Genomic DNA, 26,631 nt, shown 5'->3' with positions numbered 1-26,631 from the left:
GCCCTCCGCCGCCCAAGACTGTCCTCACCTGCCGTTGGAGGCGCTGGGAGTGGGAGGGATAGGGAGGACGCCTCAGGCCCCAACACTTTCACCAACCGGTACCGGCAGCTCCGCCCTCTGCGCCCACAGAGCGTGCGCGGAAACGGGAGTCCCGCCCTGTCCCGCCCCGTCCTGCCCCGTCTCCCACCAATCCCCACTCAAGAAGGCACGCCTGCGCATTAGCTGTACGACGCCCCAATCGTCCTTTGTCGAAGCCCAGGGATCCACCTTTTGCCATAACAAAAGGACGTTGGCATCCAATCAGGATTGAGGCTGATGTGGGCGGGTCCAGGAAAAGCAACACCCAATGGCAGTACAGAGGCGAAGTTAGGCGTGAGAAAGCCAGTACCAAGAAAGCAGCCCTTCGGTCTCAGCAGGAGCCTGAAAATTGGGGTCAGAAATCCAGTGTGGAAAATTCTGACAGCTGTCAGGAAGGAGGTTGGTAAAACCAAATGCCGGGGGAGAGAGAAATCATTCAGATTTAAGAAAAGGGTATTTGTGGGCGTGAAAGATAGATAAAGCCAGTATAATACTGTAGTACCTCAATTCAAAAAGCAAACTTTTCCATATTTTTAAATTTCCCAAATACCCCTAGTGGATTGTTCCTCTCCACCTCCTTTCCAAACGATTATTAAATCCATAGTGCACCTGACCATTTAATAATATTTTAGAATTGAGAAAATAACAGTACTTTGATATATAGAACTTTCGCTCACCTTCTCTCATTTTGATTCTCACAGCAACCCACAGAAAGAAACTGAAGCTTAAGAATAAATAAATGTCTTGCTCAAGGTCATACATTCAGTGTGAAATGCTGTGGCCAGGCTTTGGGATGTAATGTAATCTGGCTTGATAGCATTCATTGATATCTAGCACTTGACACAAAGCAGCATCCTGCTTGTGTTTAATATTTGTGAGTACAGGGTAGTAATACCATATTGTTTTGGCTCTGGCACATTCTCCTGAGTTGTAGAGGTGAGCCTATGTCTGCCTGTTTCTTGATTTTTCACTTAGGGTTCAGTTTGCTGACATACCGCCTTAATCCTTTTAAGAATATATATATATATATATATATATATATATATATATATATATACACACACACACACACACACACACACACATATATATGTGTATATATGTGTGTGTGTGTGTGTGTATATACACACATATATATGTATATATATCTAAAAATCTTCCATTCAGTATTTGAGAACTGTATATTTGGCTGGAACTATGTGACATAATCTGAGAAAATATACTAGAATGCAACACAGGAGCTAAATAAATGGAAAATAAGAAAGATCCAGTGTATATCCAGTAGGAGTGTCAAAAAGAGAAATTACAGACAATGGGTGTGAGCAGTATTCAAAGAATAATAACTAAGAATTTTTCAGGACTGTGGAATATTTGAATGCTCAGATTCAAGAAGCACTTAATTCTTGCACAGGTTAAAAATAAAGAATTTCATACCTGGACACATCCTGATGAAACTGCAGAACACCAAAGACTAAGAAGTATTAAAAGAAACTTTGTTGTTGTTAGAGCATAAAATATACATGCTGTTTATAGTATAAAATACAAATAACAAAAAAAAAGTACCATCTTCTTATTTTATTTTTGATTTGTTTTAGAGAAAGAGAGCATGGTGCACAAGCAGGGGGAGAGGGGCAGAGGGAGAGAGAGAGAATCCCAAGCAGGCTCTACACTCAGTACGGAGCCCCGTCAGACTCCAGCCCCCAATCCTAGAGTTCATGGCCTGACCTGAAATCAAGAGTCAGATGCTCAACTGGCTGAGCTACCCAGGCGCCCCTCATCTTAACTATTTGAAATTGTACAGTTCGATAGTGTTAATTATATTCACATTGGCATGCAACCAGTCTCCAGAACACCTTTCATCTTGCAAAGCTGAAACTTTATACCCATTAAAAAGCAACTCCTCATTTATCTCTCCCTCCAGCACCTGGCAACTGCCATTCTTTCTGTCTCTATGAATATGACTACTGTAGGTACTTCATGTATGTGGAATCTCTTTCAGTATTTATTTTTTTGTGACTGACTTTTCACTAATCATAACATCCTCAAGGGTCATCCATATTGTGGCATGTGTCAGAATTTCCTTCCTTTTTAAAACAAAATAACATTACATTTATGTATAGAGCACATTTTGTTTTTCTATATATCTGTCAATGGATACTTGGGTTGCTTCCAACTTTTAGCTATTGTGAATGCTACTATGACAATGATGTGTGCAAACATCTCTTTGAGACCCTGCCTTCAATTCTTTTGGGTGTATATCCAGAAGTAGAATTACTGGATCATATGGTAATTCTATTTTATAAGCAACATTTTTAAATGTGGTAATGAGGGGCACCTTGGTGGCTCAGTTAGTTAGGCATCCGACTTTGGCTCAGGTCATGATCTCACGGCTCTTGAGTTTGAGCCCCATGTCAGGCTCTGTGCTGACAGTTCAGAGCCTGGAGCCTGCTTTGGATTCTGTGTCTCCCTCTCTCTGTCTGCCCCGCCCCTGCTCACGCTCTCTCAAAAATGAGTAAATGTTTAAAAAAATTTAAAAAAGAATATGAAAAATCCTAATAGTGCTATAAACTAGCACTGAAGCAAAAACTGGTAGGACTGAAATAAGAAACCAACCCACAGTGCAGCTGAAGAGTTCATCACTCCCCTCTCTGTAATTTGTAAAATAAATACACATATACAGAAAATTAGGGGCGCCTGGGTGGTTCAGTTGGTTAAGCATCCAGCTTGGGCTCAGGTCATGATCTCACGGTTTGTGAGTTTGAGCCCCGTGTAGGGCTCTGTGCTGACAGCTCAGAGCCTGGAGCCTGCTTCAGACTCTGTGTCTTCCTCTCTCTCTCTGCCGCTCCCCTGCTCACACACACCCTCTCTCTCTCAAAAATAAATAAAACATTAAAATTTTCTTTAATTATATAAAAAAAGAAAACTAGTAAGGAACTCAAGTCCCAAGCTTGGCTTGCACATTAAAATCACCTGGGAATCTCTTAAGAATTCTAAAGAACAGGCTACACCCCCTACTTCTTAAGTCACAATCTCAAGGGTTGAGATACAGGCATTGATACTTTGGGAAGATACAAAGGTGATTTCAACAGAGTGCGGGAAAATTTGGGAACTATTGTTATAGAAGACCTTAAAAAGCCTATCAACCAATTTCACCTAGTTGGCACTTATAAAAAATTCCACCTAATAACTAGAACATAACTTCTTTTCAAATGTACATGGAGTATTCAAGAAAATGGATCATATTCTCTATCATGAAACAAACCTCAACACATTTAAAATGATTGAAATTAAAAAAAATAAATAAGATCATTGAAATCATATAAAATATTTTCTTTTCTGACAAAAGAATTAAACTAGAAATCAATAACAAAGGTATTTGTGAAAAATTTAGAAATTAAGTAAGTATATAAATTCTACACAAACTCTTCCAGACAATAAAATAAGAAAGAACACTTTCCAATTCATTGTATAAGAACAGTGTTACCCTGATTCCAGAACTAGACAAAAACATTAAAAGACATAAAACTGAACATAGACACAAAAGTCCTTTACAAGTTTTTAGGAGATTGAATCCAATAATTGCTCCTAGACAAAGGGTCTGAACAGTTGTGATTCCTGATCCCAGAACTTTCACTTTTCTCACAGATTATGGTCTAAAGCTGATCCGAAAACTCATATGGAAAAGCAAAAGATACAGAATAACAATGTTGTAATAGAACCATAAAGTTAGAGGACTTATACTACCTTATTTCAAGTCTTATTATAAAGTTAAAGCAATAAAATAAATGGAGTATTGTTATAGACACATAGGTAAATGAAATAGAATAGAATCTAGGAATAAACCCACACATAATATGGTCAATTGATTTTCACAATGGTACCTTTCATGAGAAAGGATAGATTTTTTTCCATAAATGGTGCTGGAACAACTGAATATCAGTTGAAGGGAAAAAAAATGAACCTCGATCCCTACCTTATAGCATACAGAGAACTGTTAATTCTGAATGGATCATAAATTAAAACACAAAAGCTTAAACTGTAAATCTTCTAGAAGAGGTCAAAGAAAAAAGTCTTCATCTCTTTGGTGTTGGCAGAATTTTTTGTGAAAGGTCACACACACACCCATAAAAGAACAAAATGATTAATTGAACATTATAAATATTAATAATTTTTGCTCTTCTTTTTAATGTTTATTTTTGAAGAAGAGAGAGACAGAGCATGAGTGGGAGAAGGGCAGAGAGAGAGAGAGAGGGAGACACAGAATCTGCAAAGCAGGCTCCAGGCTCTGAGCTGTCAGTACAGAGCCCCATGTGGGGCTCGAACTCACCAACTGTGAGATCATGACCTGAGCCCAAGCTGGATGCTTAACCAACCTATCCACCCAGGTGACCCTGCTCTTTGAAAGACACCATTTTGAAAATGAGGACAATGTATAGACTGGGAAAAAAATCATAATATGTGATCTAACAAAGGACTTGAATTCAGAATTTCTAAGAACTCTTTCAATCAATAATGGAAAAACATCCCAGTAAAATAATGGAAGAAAGCTTGTCAGCAATAAAAAGTAACAAAGTACCAATATGGATGAATCTGAAGTGTATTATGCTGAGTGAAAACAGCCAGATAGAAAATGTGCAAACTGTATGATTTTATTAATATAAAGCTCTAGAGCAGACAAAACTTATTTATTATAATAGTTGGACCAGTGGTTGCCTGGGGTTGAGGACAGATAAGAGTTGACCACAGAGAGGCCTGAGGGAACTTTCTGTTGTAGTGGAAATGTTCTATATATTTTTATTGGAGTGGTGGTTACATGTGTATATGACTGTCAAAAGTCATCTTCTGTAACTTAAATTGTTTGTATTTGATTATATATTATTTTTTCCCACTGAAACTGATTTTAAAAATTTATTTATTTATTTATTTTTGAGAGAGAGAGAGAGAGACAGAGACAGAGCACGAGTCGGGGGAGAGGTCAAAGTCGGATGCTTAACTGACTAAGCCACCCAGGTGCCCCTGCAACTGATTTTTTTTAATGTTTATTTCTTTTGCAAGAGAAAGAGAGAGAGTGGGGCAGGGCAGAGAGCGAGAGCGAGAGAATCCCAAGCAGGCTCCTCGCCATCAGCGCAGAGCCCAGCATGGGCCTCAATCCCATGAACCATGAGATCAGGACCTGAGCCAAATCAAGAGTCGGACGCTCAACCAACTGAGCCACCCAGGAGCCCTGAGAGTGATTTTTTTTTTTTTTAAATGAGAAGACTATCCAGGATTTCTTTAGGGTTTGAAGTATGCTAGATATGCTACATGTGTTATTTTACTCAGTTCTCAAACAATCCAATGATGTAGGTATTATCCATCCCATTTTGGAGATGAAATTAAGGCTTAAATTGTCCAATATCATACAGCTAGTGATAGGCTGAATTCAAACTTCTCTTTTTATCAGTAAAGTAAGTATCATAAAACCAACTTTATTGAACTATTATCAGGATCATTAGAATTAAGTAAAAATAAAGCACTGCATAGACTTTCCAATTTGAAATGACTTTGAAACCACAGCCCAAAGAAGGTGTGGGTTGGAACTTGCTGCCTCAACCTAACCAACTCAAATTCCCACTAAAACAAAACTATTAACGTTTTCCATAGGATTTAAACCAGACCCAGGGTCTCATGATCTAATAGTCAAAATGTCCAGGACCCAATCCACAATTATTCAGCTTATGAAGAACTATGAAATCTCAATTCACATGGGTATAACAGTCAACAGATACCAATACTAAGATGACACAAATGTTGAAAATATCCAGAAAAGATTTTAGGCAGCTATTAAAAAGTATCTGAACAAGCAATCATGAAAAATCCTGAAACAGAGGTTACAATTGAGAGTATAAGTAACATAATAAAAGCTATGAATACGAACCAAATGGAAACTTTATAACTGAAACCTAAAATAACTAAAATGGGAAACTGAAGAATCAGTGGTATGATGGAGGTGAAAGAGGAAAGAGTGAACTTGAGGAAACCTCAGTAGAAGTGGTGCAATTTGAACTACAGGGGAAAAAATGATGGGAAAAACCAATCAGCCTCAGGAATGAAAGACAACAAAAGAGATACCATTTTGTGTCATCAGAGTCCCAGAAGGAAAGGAAGGAGAGTTTGGTTCTAAAAAATACTTGAAGAAATAATTGTTTTCCAAGCTTCGCAAAGACAATTTCATAAGGGGAGGGTGCGATTAGGAAAATAATGTCTCAAAGGCTCTGGGGGTTGGGATACAATGAGAAAGACCCCTGAGAAACACTAATCTAGAGCACCAGTACCACTAAACTGCAAAGAGAATGCACCAAACAGCATTTATTTCCTGATGGAAGAAGAATGTACCACCACCTATGAAATAGTCTTGCCTGCCCGCCCCCACCAAAAAAGGAAAAGAAATTGCAACCTGACCTGATCAAGCCCATAAAGTAGCAATTTAACAGGAAAACAGAGGTCAGAGAGAAATATGGTAAATCTACCACCTGGACAAAATTAGCAAAATTTGGCTCTCAAGAAAACGACAAAAACAACCTTTTCTTCAACAAAAAGAAAATAAAATGCACTGGGTGGGAAAAGAATGCAAAGAAAACCTGTAGATAAAAGGACACTTAAAATACATACTTTTAGGGGCACCTGGGTGGCTCAGTTGGTTAAGCATCCAACTTCAGCTCAGGTCATGATCTCACAGTTTGTGGGTTCAAATCCCGCGCAGGGCTCTGTGCTGACAGTTTGGAGCCTGGAGCCTGCTTTGGATTCTGTGTCTCCCTCTCTCTCTGCCACTCCTCAACTCATGCTCTGTCTCTCAAAAATGAATAAACATTAAGAAAAAAATTTTTAAAGACATTTTTAAAAACAGACAAAAAAATCTATGGTTTATTTTGGATGCTAAAACCACCGAAAAGATGCAAGAAAATGATTGTCATCAAGTAGAATATGATTATTTTAAAGCATTTGCCTTTTAAAAAATTCTGGAACCAAACATATATCTTGTAAGATATTTTAGAGTTTAAAGGAAGTCTTTAGAAAAACTATCTCAAAAAAGAGAATGTACCAAACGATAATCCTAAAGTTAGCAATATATCAATCACAGAATATTGCAAATTTGATAAAACAGTGTTACTGATAATTAAGTTCTGCCCTTGAATGTAGAAAAAAACCCTTGATAGGGCCTGGGTGGCTCAGTCAGTTAAGTGGCCAGCTCTTGACTTCGGCTCAGGTCATGATCTCTTATTTGTGGGTTTGAGCTGCACATTGGGATTTCCTTTCTCTTCCTCTCTCTCTGCCCCTCCCCCGCTTGTGTGCTCTGTCTGTCTCTCTCAAAATAAATAAATAAACTTAAAAAAATACTGTATAAAAAAAGAAAAAAGAAAAAGAAGAAAAACCCTTGAAATAACAAAAATATAACAAAAAAGAACAGTACACCCAAGTGGATAGAAAAAGGAAGTTGAAATTTTACCAAACTAGTCCTGAGTAAACATTCATTAAGCTATACATTTATTTTTATATAAAAATAAATGCTCCATATTTGCATTATATTTTTCAATTAAAAAATGGTTTAAAAATAGCCACAAAATTCCCTTCTTCTGAATAAGGCAAACATACATGTACAAATAGAAATCACTGAAATTGCACAGAAATATTTGATTATAAGATGAACATTTGTTATCTGGGATATGCATATATTAATTTATAACCATCTAAATAAAAGCGTAAAAGTAAAATACTCTTCGTAAAGAATGGGGAACTCTAAATTGAAAACTATTGTTACAGAACAATGTATTATGTAAGGAAGAAATGATAAATAGTAGAGAACTTCCAAGATCATTTTGATGTTTCAGCCTGACATAATCTCATCATGAACATGAAACTTCTAACTTAAGCAATTAGAGAGTTCTAAACATTCTGGGGATATTTTAAAGTGAAATATGCTAAATGGAGGCATTTTGATAACTTTCAAGTGTAACCAGGTGTGTTCCCTGATACTTTAAGCTCATTAATTTGCAAAATGTGTTTCATCTCATTCCTAAATAAGAACTCACATTTTCCTTTTTACTTATTTTTTTCCCTTGAAAGGTTATTGAATTCATTGGAGAGTGAGTGATGTCCTAAATTTGGTGAGTCAAGAATATACTCTACTTGTTGAAACTTGATTTCAAAACTAGACTTAAGAGTATACCATGCTGCTATTTGGTAAATTAAGCTGTTCATGTATACTTTTTTCAACATTATAATTTCTTGATAATAACCAATAGTTGGCTAATTTGATTAGAGTTATTTTCATTCATTGGTTTAATAGAGAAAAAGTAAGAAATTGCCAGTGTATTTTTAGAATTTCTCAAATGAGAATTCAGAAGGACTTCAGGGTCTTCATGGAATCAAGCTTTGGACTTTATGGCAAAACTGAAAGTAATTGGGAATGATTCTGCAGTCTTGATGCTCATTTTTCTCTACACAAAGTAATGTTTAATCAGTTTCCCAAAGATTGGTGCTTATACCTCTGGCTGTGCAAGATTAGCCTTTAAAAATCGTTGCATATTTTATTGTAATTGAAAAATACAAATAATACAACCGACCCTCAACTTGCAGATGTTGTTGCCTAAAACAAAGGTATGTTCAGAAATAACGTTAATTAAAGGGTTAATTTAATGTGGCAAAAAGTGTGATGATGGTATGCAAAGGACTGGTTTGGAAAGCCTGATCTATCAGCGTTGTAATAAGCATTGGTTTGAACAAGAGGAAGCCTGGGTTCCAGCTCTGGCTCAATCTATATTTGTCCATTCAATTCTTCATATATTTACTAGTTGAAAATTTTAGTTCAGGGTTCATTATAAGCTAAATACTGTAGAATATCCAAATATTTGAAATTGACCATAAATCTGTAGAGGATGAGTCACTTTTCTATAGACTCCTGTTTCCTCAAGTGAAGGATTGTAATACAGTTCATTCTGCTTCTCTAATATTATATAAAATACCACTGCATTTATCAAAGAACACTACCAGTGAGTGATAACAGATGATTCCCATATTTAAGAGTCAACCTTTGATGGTTTGGTTGTGTCTGACCATCTAGCCCTTAGTAACAGGCCTGCCATAGGTCCTGAAAGCTTTCCTCAGTGATTGATCTTTGCGCCACTCCATTCCCGCTTTTAAGATTTTGGGTTTCTGTGGTTCTCTATATGCAAATCTACGATTATTAATCATTTTGGTTGGGTGCATGCTCCACTACATCTTCATAAAACACTTTGCTTTAAAATCAACAGTAATCATTGGGCTCTGGGAGCATAAAGGGGATTCTGTTTTAATATGACAAAGTGATTCTTTGACATGCATAGGTGTCAGGGTAATAGTGAAACTGATATTTTGTACCAGAATGCCTTACTAGCAAGGCTAAGAGTGCTAATGTATTTTCCTACTTCCAATATACAAGCATGATTCTCATACTTTTCTGTTTCCCTAGTAACTGTTTGTGCTAAAAATAACCAACTTGGGAGAGTTCCTCTGTTAGGCTCTGAGATTTTACGTTACTTAAAGGCTAACAAGTTAGCCTGTTATGAATTCATGAATGCTGGTAGGAGACAGGAGATGCCTGGTCAGAGTCCGAGAACTCTATTAGGGATAGTTCGCCAGCAACGTGAGCTTCACGCTGGCTAGCTTCTGTCCTCCACATTCCCCAAGTCCCACAGTGGGGAGGCTGAGGGACCCAGGTAGGTGCCTGCACACACAGGGGGTTACAGTACAGGGAGGAATACTGAACTCAGGGAGTCCATTGCTTTTACGGCTAGTGGAAGCAAGCTTGCTCTTTAACCAGGGAGAGGCATTACCTCAACCCTTAAAGTCGCACTCTGCAAATGCACCCCAAGAAACGGTCTGGATAAAGACTTCTTAGCATGCCAGCAAGAGCATATAGTGACACGCAGGGCTAATTACGGACTGCCTCTCCCCCAAATCTCTAACTTGAATAATCTTTAGTTCTGTGACAAATTCCCATTTTTCTTCCTCCTTCCTTACGCAATTATTTCAGGGTAATACTACAAAATGTCTGTCTCATAAAATGATAGGGTGCCTATAAGTCAAAATGGAAGAGAACCACACTAGCCGGCATGGAAGAAGCATCAGTAGAAGTCAATGGCACAATAGCAATCGTGTTTTTTAAAATCAACCAGGTATTTTTTTGTAGCTATTTTGGAGTCCTACCTTTTCTTTTTCGCTGTTTCACTGAACTTTGCAACAATCAGAAGGAAGGAAAAACCTGTCTGTAGTTTGTTTTAAAATAAGTGGTTAAAATTAGAAATTTTCAGGATAGTTAGTAACACTCATCACAGCAAAAGCAGATCAAAGCGTCCTCAGTTTGAAGCAGGGATTTGTCCAGGCTGTTTTTCTCCTTTTCTCGTGAAGGCAGATAACAAGAGAAAGGCTCGCTACTAAGGGATGAGGGCTTTGCTGCTCAGAAACAGCCTGTGTCTGGTCTAGAGTCTGATGACAACTAATTTAAATCAGTTCAAGTCCCCTTAAAGCTGTAGAAGAAACAGGTCCTCAAGTTATGGAAAGAGCCCAGAATTCCTTGTTACTCATCCTTGATGATAGACTTGTGAGTTTTGAGTTTCTTTATGTACAACAGGCAGCAAATTAGAAGAAAATACAATGTAGTTTTCATTTTGGGAGAAAATTGATATGGCCTTCAGAGGTATTTTGGAGTTCATCCTTCTTACAGAAGTTTCTTCATAAAAAGAAATTTTTTTTTAAATAAATAAAGAAGTTTCTTTAGAGGTGATCTCTCTGTATTTTTATGTTTCAGGGTATTAATTTCATTTAGAACATTGTTTCTCCAATCTGAAGAGGTTTTTGTTGAAATAAATTTTAATATTTTTGTCTAACAAGCATCACTGGCCACAACCCAACTCTGTATTTTAACATTTCTTGCAAGCATCTCTGTGGTTCAGTTTTGGAGTTGATGTAAAAAGTGTATAGTCTACTCTTAACATCACCTCATAAGAGCCACTGGCTCTTGTGCTGCAAGTGGCCATCTACGGGAATGGGAATTACAGAGCTTATCCTAAAGGTCTGTTGGGAAGATGAAAGAAAAATATCTGAGGGCAAGTTGCTTGGCATGGTGGTCTAGAAGAACTAATTGTATCTAAAACCTCCTAAACCTGATTCCTTAAATTCCTTGAAGGGACCAGTTGATCTGCTTCATTAATGTAGCCCCATTGCCAAGCTTGGTGCCTACGTATGTGTCCACAAATATAGGTTGTATGAATGAATGACTGAGTGTTCTGCCACTTTTTCTGTCTTATAAAAAGCAGGCATGTCTGTGCTGCATGAGAGGATGATAGTGTATTTCCACAGTGTCTTTCCACCTCAGAGCTCATATAACTTTCTGTCAAATTATCTCACTGCTCCTCATCACATCCCATTGAGAGGGCAGAATAGCCAAAGAAGTCATTTTCCTTATGGTTCCAGTCAGGGATCTTCACACTTACACCACATTAAGCACACATGAAACATCACCTATAGTGACAAGCATGGTGACCTCATCATAACATATACCTCTGACAACTAAAGGAGATATTCAGAATAAACTGAAAGATACCATGAATGTCATTTGGGGGCCATAGACAGGGAACTGCTAGTGACTTGAGTGCATGTATTCTCTTTTGAGATGGTACACTAGTGACCTCTAGTGGCAAAATTGATTTAAGATAAGTTTCTATTTCACGACAAAACTTTTTTATTTCATTACCTCTATCCTTATGTTTTCCCTTCCCTTTAGTAACATTTTCTGCTTGTAGAATAACTTTAATTATACACAGTGATTTGTGCATACAAATATTATTTTTGCATTTCATAGAATCATAGAACTTTTGAGCTGAAAGAATTCTCAATTTATTGGTTTTATTTCATCATGTGCCAAAAAAGAGCCCCAGCAAAATGCCCCAGGAAAAATAAAGTGACTTGCCTGCAGTCTCACTTCGGGGATGGGAATAAAAGTCTAACGAGTCTAAGGTTATTTCCAAACGTCAGACAGCACCCCCAGCTGATGTCTGACCTCACTAGCATGAGAGACCCCTAAGGGAGAACTACCGCTAGGCCCCTCCTGAATCACTGAGACACAAAAATCGTGAGCAAAATAAAGTGAGTGTTGCTTTACAACACTAAGTTTCTGGGTTCGTTACACGGTAATAATAGCCATAACGAAGAGTTTATTTAGGAACATTTTCCAATTCTATAAAAAATAGTGAATGAAAAATACAAACTAATGTGCAGTTCTCAAATACTCATGGACTCTGTTAATCCAATAACAGGCCATAATCAGCTATAATAAATCAAAGAGCTCTAGGTCCAAATGAATACATATTCTAATTGACAAAAATATAAATTCTCCTCCCTTTATTAGTCTTCAGATTTTAAATATGTAAATTTTGAAAATATGGACCAAAAGAGAATATATGTGTTCTGTATCCTATAAAAACTTATAAAACCCTATAAAAATGAGTCAATGTCTGTTGAAAAGTACATTTTGAACTCCTAGCGTGTTAGTCACTTAAGAGAATATAGAAGTCTCTCAGGGAGTTTATTATCTATTTGTTAAGACCCATAGAACCCTCATTAGACAGAAAAGTGTAAAATAGGGTGGTACTAAGTATGACAGAACTTTGAAGAGAAGAGAGAGCAGTTGGGCTGGGTTAGGAACACATAGAACATATGGTGGGGGGGGGGGGGCATGTGAAGACACTTTTCTGACTAGTATACTCTTTATTCTCCCAACTGTAAATTCCCTGAGAGTTGGCAGTTCTTTTGCCATAATTTTTACTCTATACCCAATACCTGCCCTGTAGCACGGATCCGCGATAACATATAAACTTAATGGTTGAATGATACATGTTTGGAAGTAATAGGAAATAAGTTATATATCAAGAGTTTGAATGAAAGATTAATAGATGAAAGAGTGAATGAATGATTCGGCCGAAGAGGGCATGGAAAGTGAAGCAGGAATTTGATAAGACAGATTCCTAAGGTGGAATGACATGTTTTCCAGAAAGATTTGTTTAGACATAGTGTGCAGGATGAATTTGGTAGGAAGAGACTATAGCAGGAAGAATACATAATAACAACAATAATATCGAACATTTATTGAGTTCTACCTATTTGTAGGGTGCTGAATTGAGCACTTAAAATACCTCATTCAATCCTCACCATAATCCTGTAAGGTAGATACTATGATTATCTTTAGTTTGCACATGAAGAAACTAAGATTCTGGCATGCTAAGTTATATGGCTGTATAAGACTGTTCCAATAATTCAGTTGTGAGAGGTAGAGGCAGTGGATATGGAGAAGAGGGGATATTAACATAAACATGTTAAAGAAGGTAAAAGCTGGTTGTGTTAAAAGATTAAATCAACTCTGGAAGATAAAGGTGAGGGAAAGTTCAGAGATGACTATGTTTTTTAAGCGTCAGTTTCTAGAATACTGATAGTACCATGTTGCAACTCTACCATGTGGTTGGGTTAGCCTATACTGTGCCTCCAGCCCTTTTAAACCCAAGATTCTGAGAGAGAACTAAGCCCTCCTAAAGTATCCATTGTATGAAATAAATGATCTTCTTGTATCTAGAAAAGTACTAGTTATATGCCATCCCTGGGAACATTGAGAAAGTAGTCATAAATCGTTTTATGTGTTTCATGTTTCATTTAAAGAAACCTGGTGGCTCAGTCGGTTAAGCTTCTGACTCTTGATTTCAGCTCAGGTCATGATCTCATGATCTTGAGATGGAGCCCCACCCCGGGCTCCATGCTGGGTATGGAGTCTGCTTAAGATTTTCTCTCTCCCTTTCTCTCTGCCCTTCCCCCACTTGTTCTCTAAAGAAGGAAGGAAGGAAGGAAGGAAGGAAGGAAGGAAGGAAGGATGGATCATGGTTGAAAAAAGGTATAATTATTTAGCAGAAGATTTCCTTTGGAAAACTGTAAAACTTATCAAAGTTCTAATTTTACTAAGTAACTTCCTAGCTCTGAGCTCCTAGACCATTTGATGTCCCAGTCGATTGAATTTAATTGTTTTGCTTTGTTTTACTTTTCTGTTTTCTCTATAAGGAATCTTCTTGGAAAGATTTTTCTCTTCTATTAGTAACTTTGGCTTTGTAAAGTGATGACTCCAGCATCTGGACCTTGTCAGTTGGTCACACTGTACCATTGTGCAGACAGCCCAGAGTTCCCAGGGCTCTACAGGTCTTGCCTGAAGCACTGAGTGCTCCCTTCTCCAAGCTTGGGGTTGGTGCCCTTTCTCTGCCTTACAATCCACTGAGATTGGGAAGGGCTTACCTCATGATGACATTTCACTGGGGAGTCCTGGGCATTGACCAGAACATCTGTCATTTACCACGCTGATGAAGTAAGGTTTCTACAGCCTCCCAATCTTAAGGCATTCAGTTTTTATATATATATATATATATATATATATATATATATATATATATATATATTTTAAGATTTTACTTTTAAGTAATCTCTACACCCAATGTGGGTTTCAAACTCACAACCCTGAGCTCGAGAGTTGCATGCTCTACTGACTGAGCCAACCAGGTGCCCCTATATCCTTAAATATTTAAACTTAATGGAATTTCCTGGAGGGGATTATTAGGACAGAGGGGGTGATAGAAAAAGGAAAATAACTGCTCTTTCAAGTAGAACTATAAAGAATCATGGGTGAATTTTAGAATTTTAGCTAAGTGCAATACAGAGTTCATATTTTGAGCTTTTTTTTTTGCCTATTAGCAGTGAGAATTAAAAAAAAAGCCTTCAAAAATAATTTGTTAAGCCAGGAATATTAATTATAGAGAATTTTCCATTGTTTATCACAAATATGTTTACTATATTTTCAAATAGATTTTTTTGTACAAAACCATATAAGAACATTGTACCATCTAGTGCACCACCTGTAATAATAGATCACATTCATTCAGCTTTCCCTAGGTGACACATGCTTTCACAAGAACTATCTTATTTAGTTCTTTCTTAAAAGTGTATTTATTTATTTATTTTTGAGAGAGAGAGAGAGAGCGTGTGCACGAGCGGGGTAAGGGCAAAGAGAGAGGGAGACACAGAATCCAAAGCAGGCTCCAGGCTCTGAACTGTCAGCACACAGAGCCTGACGTGGTACTCGAACTCACGATCCATGAGGTCATGACCTGAGCCAAAGTCGGATGCTTAACCAACTGAGCCACCCAGGCGCCCCTATCTTATTTAGTTATTAACACAATTTTTATGAGGTAGGCACTTGCTGTCCCCATGCTCTGGATGAGGAAACCAAAGTTAGAGAGCTTCAACATGTCCCATGTTACCACTGCTAGTTGAGCCAGGATTTGATTTCAGAGACTTCAACTGAAGAGCTTAGAAAACTAATCATTACTCAGTACTGTCTTAAGAAAAGGCATACTCTATAAATGAATAACAAATAGGAGAAAACAAACAAACCTTAGCAGCAGTGTTTGTATGTGAACAGTTAATAGATTTAGCAGCAATGATTGTAACTATTGCAGATTATCAGTGCTTAAGCCTAAATTTACCTGAGCCACAGAGTCTCCTTCCATGTGCTTAAAATAATAAAACTAAAACTTTTCAAAAATAATTATTCAACTCTGGTGAGGTATTGCTTGATCTCCAAACCCTTAAGCCAACAACCAATAGGGAGTGTAGTCAATGTCAGAATGAGAGGAACAAAAAATGCCAAGGTCAGGCCGTGAGATCAAGATGGAGAATAAAAGAAGGAGGACCTGAGACCTCTTAGATGTGAGAGAGACAGAGAGAGAGAGAGAGAGAGAGAGAGAGGAAGGATAAAGCAAGGCATGGAAGGGAGAAACAAGGTCACAGAGGGCCATCAAGAGAGGCTAAAAGGCAAGGTAAAGAAAACAGAGTGGATAAAAACTTGTAGGAGGAATGAGGAAAAAGGGAGAAAAAGAGAAGGCGTGAGGTACAATGAATTAAAGATGCTACTATGAACTGATTTTTATTAGTGTTGAGTATGAGACAAAATGTGATGAAGTGTTTTCCTTCAAACATTGTAGGAGGAAGAGTTACGAAAAATAGTATAATGACACGATAAAGACAGCCAGCTCTGCCATACATCACTTTGTAACATTTTGTCAGGGTGTTATATCTGATATGTGAAAGTTAAGACCATAATCCTAACTTACTGAGTCCTGATTTTGAGATCTGTATGAAATACTAGTGTTCGGTTTATAAATATCCCATCTCCCAAGAGAAATAAACGTTCACAACTTTAAAGAAATTAAGGCTAACAACTTTGGGGGTCCCAGCCACATGGTAATAGGAACAAGTGCTGTCTTGTACCCAGTGGCTGTTCACTTAGGAAGGAACGCTGCTTAAGGCTCAAACCAGATGCACTGAAGTTACAGCCTGAATTGAGTGCCTGGTACATCCTAGGCTCCACTGAATATCTGTTAAGTGGATGAATGAATAAAGGAGTATTCAGTATTTCCTTGTTGGTCATCTCTCCCTATCTCTCTTTTCATATACTAAGAATTAGAAGCCATTCAATAATTTAGGAAATCATGTCTCTATTCTGATATAAATAAATACATAAATAGTTTGATGTGAAATGAAGTATTTACGTAGTCTCAAAATATAGAGAAGAAATAAAGCAAGTATAAGTGAGAATTTTAATAGTTCATGGATGTAGGAATAGAATCTATATATACTTGATTAAGATGCTACCTATAAAGATTTCAAACAACTATGTAGCTCTTCCTTTTCTCCTTCTCTAAGGATATACTGAGGATTATAACTCCTACGGTAAATTAGGAAACCATGAGTTTACTTTGATACAGATAGATAGATGAAGATAGATAGACAGATAGGTAGATATGAAATGGAATATTTCCATAGTATCAAAATATCTCACCCCAAAATACTAGTTTATTACTAAAAGAAAAAGGAGTAAGATACTACCATAATCAAAGGATAAAAGTTCACCTCAATAGTAAAGGGGCAAGTAGAAATTATGTACCACCTGATAGGATGTAGTGAGAAGGACACAGTGTCACTTCTGTGATATTCTTGCCAAACTTATTGATCTTGAGGACTATTTTACAAAATAACTGCCCTATAATCTTTAAAAGTATTAAGGTCATGAGAGTCAAGTGAAGGTTGAGGAATTGTTCAGACTAAAGAAGACTACAGCAACATGATGACTAAACGCAATTCATGATCCTGTACTGGATGCTTTTGCTGTAACGGATGTTATCAAGGCAACTAGTAAGACAAATTCTCTTTGAAGATTGGGTGATAGTAATGTATGAATGTCATTCTCCTGGCTTTGTTGTCTGTATTGTGACGATGAAGAGAAAGTTCTTGTTTGTATGGAATACACACCACATGCTTCTGGTGGTGGTAGAGCATTGGTTTGGCAACTTACTCTCAAATAATTCAGGGGAAAAAAAAAGAATCCTTTTTAGGATACTTGCAAATTTTCTGTAGTTGAGATTGTTTCAAAATAAAAAACCAAAGCAAGACATGACTGTCCTGAAGGGTGGCATTTATAATTCATGTCTTATCTCCCCTGCTCTTCTTGCCTGTGTGTGTCCTATACTTAAGTTTGCCACTTTCTACGTATTATTTTTTAAGACAGATTACTGTGTGCATCACTAAAAAATGCAAAAGGCTGTTAGTGATGTCTTGATAGATGTCCCTAATCCTAGCACTGGTAATTTCGCATGCCTCTCAAGATCAGCACTCCTGCTAGGATTTATATCTTACTTCCATATGCTAGAAAAACTCTCCCTGTTAATCTTATCTTTAAAGAAGAAATTATTGCATAAATATAACATGAAAATGTAATAACCTATAATCCCTTCACACTAATAAATATGTTGTTTTGAATTCTCTTTCCATCCTGGTCCATATATATAAATTACCTTCGCATGGCTGTAATCACAACATAGATACAATTTTATATTCTACCTTTCTTGTCTAAACATATTCCAACATTGTCAGAGAGCCCCTGGGGCTCTTTGTGCCCTCTGATTCTATGATTATATTTTTGAAACACTGACCTCATAATATAACTAAGGGACCACATTTCATTATTCAATACCTGCAGTGTGGGTACCTTATTGCTTCTACCTAGTCAGTATAATGTGGTCATGCTATCTAACTAGTAATTTCTACCCAGATGCATTGTCATCTGACAAAAGGCTTTCAAGTCACTCAGACCTAGCCTGGAATCCCACCTGTGCTTTGTACAAGTTACTAACCCTTTCTGAGCCTCACTTTTCAATGTGAAGAGTAGGGATAATACTGATCACATGGTATTTTTAAGGATTAAATGAAATAATGAGTGTGGAGTTCTTGGCATAGTGCCTGGTATGTATTAAGCTCTCTGTAAATGTTTGTTATTATTATTCATCTAGGAGATACATGACCAGTTAGTAAAATGTGGGCTTACTCCAAGTATTTAATTTTGTGACTCTCTTAGTTGTGAGGAGTGCTGTGTTACTTTTTAGATGATATCAAGTATCCAGAGAGTTAACTAGGATTTCTAAAGAACCCAACTGATTTTTAAAGCATCATCAGAATTGAGAACCTGTGGAAAACTAGAGTGACAGCTGATTAATCCTCTTTCTCTAATGCCTGCTTTAGTTTTTCTGACTCCCCAACCAAAACCAAAAACAGAAACAAAAAAGTTAAAAAACAAAATAAAACCTTTAAAGATTTAATCATTGGAACATGACAAAAATATTTCATATACAGTTTGCTTTTAAAAAGTGATCAGTGGGGCGCCTGGGTGGCTCAGTCGGTTAAGCGTCCGACTTCGGCTCAGGTCATGATCTCACGGCTTGTGAGTTCAAGCCCCGCGTCGGGCTCTGCGCTGACAGCTCAGAGCCTGGAGCCTGTTTCAGATTCTGTGTCTCCCTCTCTCTCTCTGACCCTCCCCCGTTCATCCTCTGTCTCTCTCTGTCTCAAAAGTAAAAAAACGTTAAAAAAAAAAAATTAAAAAAAAAAAGTGATCAGTGAGCTATCAATTTGCCTAATTCCTTTCACAGTCAAATGATTACCTACTATGGAAAAAGGATAATGTCTCAACTTACAAAATGGGCCAATAAAGGAGTTACTGTTTGTGTTAATAGAAAACATACTGCAAAAAAACTATTCTTTGAGAAATTCCTTGAAATACAGGTTTCTCTGGGCAATTGTGTGCTTGGGAATCACACTATGTAACAGAGAGGCATTGGCTGAGAAATTTAGGGTTTAGGGGCCAACAGTCACTGCCAACTGTGACTGAGTCTCTCAAATTATACATCAATTGCATTTTATTTACAGAAATTCTGGGGGTTTCTTTTACACTTTTTTCAAAGCAGAAGGGACAGGACTCCACTGTGTAAGTTGAGAAACACTATAATAGCACAAAGCTGAAGCCGTTTAAAATTCTAAAATAAAAAGGGATAAAAAAAATCTTCTAAATATTTTTATAAATGAAGCTTTCTGAAGAGTTATCGTGACCTTAGAAAAACCCACTAACCTTGCCGTTAAGAATGAAAATGAAAGCAGAATTTCACACGGATGACCAAATAATAGTAGTCTTTTGTCCGCTGGGAAAAGGTAGTAAAGATTCTCAGGAGGGATAAAAAAGGGAGAATGTGTTTTAAAATGCAAGCTTTTTCAAACAGCTTTTCGTAACATCATGCTACCAGACACCAGAGAACCACGCATGTGCACAGCCAAGGACTCTGAGCCAAAGTCATTAAGCTGACAATGAAATGTGTGTGTGGAGAAACAAGGGAACAATGATTAAATGGGGAAGAAAGCCAGTGAGGGCTGAAAAGAAGCGGTTGTTGGCTGCGTGCAACCTGGGAAGGCTGGTGGAGGGAAGACCCAGGTCACTGAAACAGAAAGAGAGCAGGGGAGACTCACTGTTCTCCCGAACCATTCATTGGGCTGCCACTGAGTCCTTTCCATGTCCAATGTCAAGGATTGAAAATGAATGCTAATGTCTATCTGTGCAAGCAAAACATGTCTTTCTGGGATGGTTTTTACAATAACTCTGGTTCTGTGATTGATGTACATATTATTTCCAGGAGGGCCACTTATAACTTTTGGATCATTTAAAATTTTTATTCCTAGGGTTGAGGAGTTCAAGGAAGCTGGTTCATCCAGTTTGTCCTATTCTTTTAGAGTTATCCTCCCTTTCTATATCTTCAGATTCTCTTTTAAAGCTTAAAGAGAATCTTCAAAGGGTTGCTTGAGGGAACTATAAGGGTCTAAGGAACTGGGATCTGACCCTCAAATTCTGAATGAGTCAGGCTGGCAGGAGACATGGGAGAAGAAGTGTGCCCAAAGCTGATCTAACCCAACTGGAGCCTTTGTGAAAGGAAGGTCCTGATGTTGGAAAATAGCTGCCTCACCCCCTTCTCAACAGTAAAAGGGCCAGGGAAAAATCAGCATTTCATTAGGTCATGAGCTGAGGTAAATAAAATTCACTCCTGAGGTTTTTTTTGTTTTGTTTTTGTTTTTATATCATCTATGGATTTTTCATTAGAAAAAATTGGCACAATTATGAAGGATTTTGTATATTTTCACATAAAAGATTCTTGCTCCCTTTTTTTTTTTATTAATCTAATGGAGAAGAAACACATTTCTGATACAAGACAACTGATGGATGGTTTTGTCTTTTAAAGGAAGAGTCAAAATATTGATACTCATCCTCTGATGAGAAAATGAGAGAACACTCTACCGAAAACATGCAGATACTGTCCTAACACTCTATTTCCTAAGCTTGTTTATTAAAACTAGTTTTTGCATTATGCTAGATAATTTATTTCAGTTAAGTGGATTTCCTCCGATTGAAGATTTTTCACAGACAGAGCACTTACAATTTCTAGCAATACATTAGTGACCCTAGAGCCATGCAACTCTCAAAAGCTACTGAGAAGCAGAGTTAATCTCCTTTTTCTCATTGAATCTCTTATGCTAAGTCTCTAAGGCATTTTGCTGGGCCAGCGGAGGTATTCCTAATGCCACTGTCCATATTATCTTCAGCCTACAGGAACAGATATTCCACTCAACCAATGTCATTATCTATACTTATATGGATCCCACATGTCAATTAAGATTTGCTGAAACTTTCTGCCATTGCTGGTGCAATGAGTACATTTGTTCAGTTCTTCTACAAAACCATTTCTATCATGCTAGAGATGATCTTTTTTCCGACATCCCTAAGGATGTCTGAATAATCTTTTTTTTTTTTTAACTTTTTAAATGTTTATTTATTTTTGAGAGAGACAGACAGAGCACAAGCAGGGGAGGAGCAGAGAGAGAGGGGGGGAGACACTGAATCCAAAGCAGGCTCCAGGCTCTGAGCTGTCAGCATAGAGCCCAACTCAGGGCTCGAACCCATGAACCGTGAGATCATGACCTGAGCCGAAGTCAGATGCTTACGCGTCTGAGCCACCCAGGAGCCCCCCTGAATAATCTTTTAAATTAATATTCATGGCCAAATTTATGGTAGAGGGTAAAAAGAGATGACTAGGGAAAGCTTCACTGTTCCTGACCAGCACACATGCAGATGCTTGCCTCATCTTTGTGTACTTATTTAACGATGCCTCCACTCTGGGACTCTCATCTGCACACTATCCTCCCAAAAGGTCCAGAGTAACTGGCAAAGCCATTACCAGCAGTGCAGCAAACCCTCGGGAGCGTCGGAGCGTCGTGCTAGCTGCAAACACTGGCTCCATTCACCATCAGAAAAGAAAGGCCGGCTCCCTTTTCATGGACAAAACTCCTGCCATGGCTCAGTGTGTTTCCCAGCTGGATAGCCACAAGTCTATTTCCTTCCTTAGCTGTATTATAATGGAGGGTGAGATGAAAAGCAATACAAGCCCTTGATACCTTTTACTTGGAGTGCTAACTAATGCAGGGCCTCGTGTCTGATCTTCTGCTTGGCTGAGGGGATGGCAGATGGCCTTCTGAAAGCTTTTCAAACCCAGGCTGCTTTCAGCAGGGCATGAGGAGGGTATTGTTGCATTTTCCATATAGTGGTAGGAAGCAGCACTGAATAAAAGCGCACAACAATTGTGCCACTTCTCTGGGAAGCTTATTACAACCTTACAATGAGGGCTAATTGGCTGATGCCAAAAGCAGACGCAGAAGCAGCTTTGAATATTATTCAGGAGAGGTTTTGGAGAGCAGAGTCAGGAAGGAGGCTGAGGCATAAAGGAGAACAGCGATGGGAACAACAGCGGCAGGGAAGACGTGAGGGCCAGGATGAAGAGGAAACAGAGGAGCTGTGTTATTTTTATCAGAAAAGACTCATGCTCTTGTTTAGAGTTTGTTCACATCCACCTCCTCCTTCTTCCATAAGCCTCCTTATCAGGAGGATGTCAACAGGCAGTCCTGGCTTACCGAGTCCACAGGACGCTGCCGTTACTATGACAACTGATGTGGCCAAATCTTGGAGCCTTTAAAGAAACTTTTGTGTGAGCTCCTTGAAATGGACAGAGGATGAACTAAAATGTACTGAACACTTTCTGTATGCCAGGCTAGTTCAAGAACTTTCCTTTATTGTTTCGTTTAATCTTCAAAACAATTCTGAGACATATTTTTATGATCACTTTGAACTGAGGAAACTGAGGCTCAGGGATGTTAAATAATTTGGTCTAATGGATTCAAATCCAGGCATTTCTGGCCCCAGAGTTTAAGCCCTTCCTGCTACACTACCCTGAGCCAATTTTTCAAATAGCCAGGCCCTGCCTACTACCGGAAACATGATAGTACAGCCTCAATAAATGTTTTCTGAAAGCAGCATTAAACTAATTCACAAATGAAGATACAAAACAAATGTTAAAAAGTATAATTTTCGTAGGAGATGATTTTCAGCTAGGGATTGGCCTGCCTAACTGGCCCTCACCCCAATATACACACAAACTCAGTCAGAATTCTTTGGCAAAAATATATTGGCTGTTTTGTGCTGGACACTGTGCTAGGTTCTAGAAGTACAGACATTTAAAAACCCAGGCTGTGTCCTCTAGCAGCTCACAGTTTATTGGGTAGGACATATACATCAATACAATATGCTGTGAAAAAACATAGGTAAAGGTAAGCTTGGGGTTCTCAGGAAGGAGGAAGAAACCTAACTCAGTCTCAGAAGGTCAAAGAAGGCTTCCAGAAGGAGGAGATACCTCAGTAGGTTCTTCTTTTTTTTTCATGTTTATTTAGTTTTGAAAGAGAGAGAGAGAGAAACAGAGCAGGAGTGGGGAAAGGGGTAAAGAGAGAGGGAGACAGAGAATCCTAAACAGCTCCAGGCTCTGAGCTGTCAGCACAGAGCCTGATGTGGGACTCGAATTCACAAACCGTGAGATCACAGCTAGAGCTGAAGTCAGAAGCTTAACTGATTGAACCACCCAGGCCCTCCACTCAGTGGATTCTTAAAGGATGAGTAGGAATTAGCTAGGCAAGAGAAGGGTGAGTGGTATTATTCCAGGCAAAGAGAACAGCATGGACAAAGTCCAGAGGTATGACATAGTACATGCATGGAAAATGGTTTATTACTGCGCCCAAACCATGTTTGTGGGAAATGACGCTGAAGAGAACTCTAGCACCAAGCAGAGGGAACCTTTAAATACCATGCTAGGCATCCTGGACTTCATCCAGCAGGAAATGGAACACATTGATTATTCTCTGCAGGGAGAAGGTATGGTATGGTCAGTGTGGAGGATTGACTTGAAGGGATAGGAATTGAAATAGGAAGAACAGTTGGGAGGTTGATGCTGTGGTTTATGTGGGAGATAATGAGGGCCTTGTCCAGGGAAGTGGTGGTAGGGATAGAGAGGCCAGATATATTTGAGAAACAGTTTCAAGGTCAAGTGAACAGGAATCAGTGACTGTTTGGATTGTGAGAGATGAGAATGAAATAATGGCATACGAATTTCTAGCTTAAGGAACAGGGTGGATGATGGGACCATTCATTAAGATTGTGAATGAGGAGTGGGAACAGATTGAGGGGTGAGGGTGGGGGGAGATAAGTTCCTTTAACACCTGGGACATTATCTAGTTGCCTAGGAAGCAGATGGATTATGAATCAGAAACTCAGAAGAGAGATAAAGACAAATGATAAAGAATAAAGATTCAAGACCAGAAGTGTGAAAATATTTTCTGCAATCCCATCCATCCTGCAGAAATGGTTTGTTGGGACCTCTGTGATATCATTTCTACAATTAGAATTAGGTGAAAACCATGGGAAAATCAGAAAGTTGCACATACAAAAAATCTTCATCTCTGGTGTCCCTTGAAAATTCTGCTTGTTTGCATTTCTGTTTCTTCATGGCAAAGGTCAGCTAGAAGTGGAAAACAGCTCTGCATTCTGGTCAGGGCACGTGCTCTCCAGGGAGCCGGAGTCCTCACCTGACTGGACTCCTGGCCCTTAGGCTCAACATTGGTTACCATTTTATCAGCACGGTTTGCTCTGTTGCCTTTCATACAGTAGAGTTAAGATAAAAGTAAACTTTTATTCTTCCTTTACCTCAATCAAAAGTAGTAAATGAAATTGAGTCCAAGAGGACTATGTGTTTCAAGGAAAATGGTGATAAGAAATGAAGAATGTGCCTATATATTTGATATGCAAACAAAACATGTCCTTCTTGAAAGAATTAAACTTAAGACACTATTGGAAATAAATTTTATTAAGAACAGTATCTGCTGTATTTAAAAGATGCATGGGGTGCCTGGCTCAGTCTGTAGAGCTTGTGATTTGATCTCAGGGTCGTGAGTTTGAGCTCCATGTTGGGTGTAGAAATTACTTAAAAATCATATCTTTTAATAAATAAATAAAAGAGCTAATCAAGAAGTTAAAGAGGAAATTAAAAAGTACATGGAAGCCAAAGAAAATAATAACACCACAGCCCAAAACCTCTGGGACGCAGCAAAGGTGGTCATAAGAGGAAAGTATATAGCAATCCAGACCTTCCTCAAGAAGGAAGAAAGGTCTCAGATACACAACCTACCTAACCTTACACCTTAAAGAGTTAGAAAAAGAAAAGCAAATAAAACCCCAAACTAGCAGAAGACAGGAAGTAATAAAGATTAGAGCAGAAATCAATGTTATCAAAACTAAAAAAACGGTAGAACAGATCCATGAAACCAGAAGCTGGTTCTTTGAAAGAATTAACAAAATTGATAAACCCCTAGATAGTTTGATCAAAAAGAAAAAGGAAAGGACCCAAATAAATAAAATCAGGAATGAAAAAGGAGAGATCACAACCAACATAGCACAAATACAAACAATAATAAGAGAATATTACCAGTGATTATATGCCAATAAAGTTGGCAATCTGAAAGAAATAGACAAATTCCTAGAAATGTATAAACTACCAAAACTGAAACAGGAAGAAATAGAAAATTTGAACAGACCCATAACCAGTAAAGAAGTTGAATTAGTAATCAAAAATCTCCCCAAAATCAAAAGTCCAGGGCCAGATGGCTTTACAGGAGAATTCTATCAAACATTTAAAGAAGAGTTAACACCTATTCTCTTGAAGCTGTTCCAAAAAATAGAAATGGAAGGAAAACTTCCAAACTCTTTCTATGAAGCCAGCATTACCTTGATTCCAAAACCAGACAAAGACCCCACTAAAAATGAAAACTATAGACCAATTTCCCTGATGAACATGGATGCAAAAATCCTCAACAATATATTAGCCAACCAGATCCAACAATACATTAAAAACTTACTCACCGTGACCAAGTGGGATTTATACCTGGGATGCAGGACTGGTTCAATATCCACAAAACAATCAATGTGATACATCACATTAATAAAAGAAAGGACAAGAACCACATGATCCTCTCAATAAACGCAGAGAAAGCATTTGACAAAATACAGCATCCTTTCTTGATAAAAACCCTCAAGAAAGTAGGGATAGAAGAATCATACCTCGAGATCATAAAAGCCATATATGAAAGACTCAATGCTAATATCATCCTCAATGGGGAAGAGCTGAGAGTTTTTCCCCTAAGGTCAGGAACAAGACAGGGATGTCCACTCTTGCCACTGTTATTCAACATAGTTTTGAAAGTCTTAGCCTCAGCAATCAAACAACACAAAGAAATAAAAGGCATCCAAATAGGCCAGGAGCAGGTCGAACTCTTGCTCTTCTCAGGTGACATGATACTCTGTATGGAAAACCCAAAAGATTCCACCAAAAACTGCTAGAACTGATCCATGAATTCAACAAAGTCACAGGATATAAAATCAATGTACAGAAATTGGTTGCATTCCTATACACCAATAATGAAGCAACAGAAAGAGAAATAAAGGAATCTATCCCATTTACAATTGCACCAAAAGCCATAAAATACCTAGGAATAAATCTAACCAAAGAGGTGAAAAATCTATACACTGAAAACTATAGAAAGCTTATGAAAGAAATTGAAGAAGACACACAAAAAAATGGAAAAATATTCCATGTCTTGGATGGGAAGAACAAATATTTTTAAAATGTCAATACTACCCAAAGCAAT

General features: G+C 38.0%; 1 protein-coding gene and 1 long non-coding RNA gene across 3 annotated transcripts in view; one reads left to right on the top strand and one right to left on the bottom strand.

Moving 5' to 3' along the window:
• The window catches only part of SCOC (short coiled-coil protein), a 44,456-nt gene that overhangs the window by 9,987 nt on the left and 7,838 nt on the right, over positions 1–26,631 (bottom strand). Inside the window, exon 1 of one of the 2 annotated variants that reach the window (XM_078445730.1) lies at positions 29–125. The exons of the other annotated variant lie outside the window; for it this stretch is intronic. The gene's annotated coding sequence lies outside the window, so the exon portion shown is untranslated. Of the gene's footprint in view, positions 1–28; positions 126–26,631 lie in introns of those variants that run through there. 2 annotated transcript variants of the gene reach the window in all.
• Positions 115–26,631, top strand: part of LOC132692078 (uncharacterized) — a 76,977-nt gene continuing 50,460 nt past the window's right edge. The window contains exons 1-2 of the long non-coding RNA XR_009616161.3: positions 115–477; positions 8,182–8,222. This is a non-coding gene — a long non-coding RNA (uncharacterized LOC132692078). The remainder of the gene's footprint in view (positions 478–8,181; positions 8,223–26,631) is intronic.

This window comes from Panthera onca, chromosome B1 (assembly GCF_046562875.1).
Source record: "Panthera onca isolate mPanOnc1 chromosome B1, mPanOnc1 haplotype 2, whole genome shotgun sequence".
NCBI lineage: Eukaryota > Metazoa > Chordata > Mammalia > Carnivora > Felidae > Panthera > Panthera onca.
Note: the sequence above shows the minus strand (reverse complement) of the source record. Positions and strands in the feature narration are given on the sequence as shown.